Source organism: Elephantulus edwardii, unplaced genomic scaffold, assembly GCF_000299155.1.
Source record: "Elephantulus edwardii isolate Elephantulus edwardi_28Jun2011 unplaced genomic scaffold, EleEdw1.0 scaffold00013, whole genome shotgun sequence".
In the NCBI taxonomy this organism is placed as follows: domain Eukaryota; kingdom Metazoa; phylum Chordata; class Mammalia; order Macroscelidea; family Macroscelididae; genus Elephantulus; species Elephantulus edwardii.
In genome coordinates this window covers 26,293,761-26,295,029 of record NW_006399763.1, presented here as the reverse complement: position 1 = coordinate 26,295,029, position 1,269 = coordinate 26,293,761, and positions in this window count along the sequence as shown.

Sequence of the window (1,269 nt, the reverse complement as noted above, 5' to 3'; positions counted from 1 at the left end):
ATATTTTGTTTTCTTTTTACCTCAGTAAAATAGCACTTAGTAGTTCATTTATACTGAAACATCTACTTCTCTTATTTTCCCATTTTTCTAAAGTCCTATTTTTCACCTTTTATCTTTCTGGAAACAAGGCAAAAAGCAGCAAATTACTATCTTCAAAAAAAATTGATGTTAACCATTTAGTAATCCCTGAAATAAGTCTTCAGCTTCAGCAAAATTTCAGTATATAGTGTTCATTTTTTTCTCCCTTACTGCTTCTTAACTCTAAGAACTCTTAGTTTGTAGTAATGAAGATAAAAAAGACATTCAAAATGATATTGATTACTTAATACTCCCAAATTTGAAAGGAAAGACTTATTCTCTCTTGAACCAAAAATTGATTTACTTTTCATGGAGTCTGCTTGAGGGCACTAGATAAAAGGGGTATTTTCATGTCCTATATATTGGATAAACCTTCTATATGTTTGTAGGACTGAATTACAGGAACCTTGTTTCAACAGTGTCCAGATCATACACATAGCATGACTTAGAAAGAATTTAACTTTAATTCCTAACATTTATGTAATCTCTGATATCACCTGACATCTAATCTTTGTTTTATGTTTCCTTCAGCATTATTCAAGATGTTCTACATCAATTGATCTTGACCAGGAAATATTTATAGTAAATGGCCTTAAGCCAATAATACGTCTTTTGCTTAATAAAATTGCACTCTGAATCGTTTCAAAGGTGCCTGGAATTAATGGCAACTACAAAACTGGCTGCTTCTTTCTTGTGCCAAGTTGCTGTCTAGTTCAAGGTGTTAAATTGCATAATGAGTTTAGTGGTCTCTCTTAATACTGAAAATAAAGACCCAAGAGAACTTCCACAGAAAGGGAGTTTTAGAATGGGAGATGACAGGTAGTTGTGAATATGAATTTTCCAAAGGAGGAAAGTTTCTAACTTTTCAAGGCCATTTTCATTTGTCTAATTCATGAGGTGACCAAATAGCTCTGCCAGACAGAATTGCCAATAGTCTAAGATCTATTTCAAAAGCCAACATTCAAAGATGTTAACCTTTCTCTTTTCTTTTTTCCCTCCTTATATGCTCTACTTGAATTCTCAATTTTGTTTATAAGCAGGTGAGTTGGTTAAAAAAAAAACAATCCCTTCTTACTCTCACAAAATAAATTCTGTGAAATAAATATGAATGAAATCTTTCAGAAATCCTATATTGTAGCTTTTATTTGTATAGAGCAAGTGGGGTGTGTGTGTGTGTGTGTGTGTGTGTGT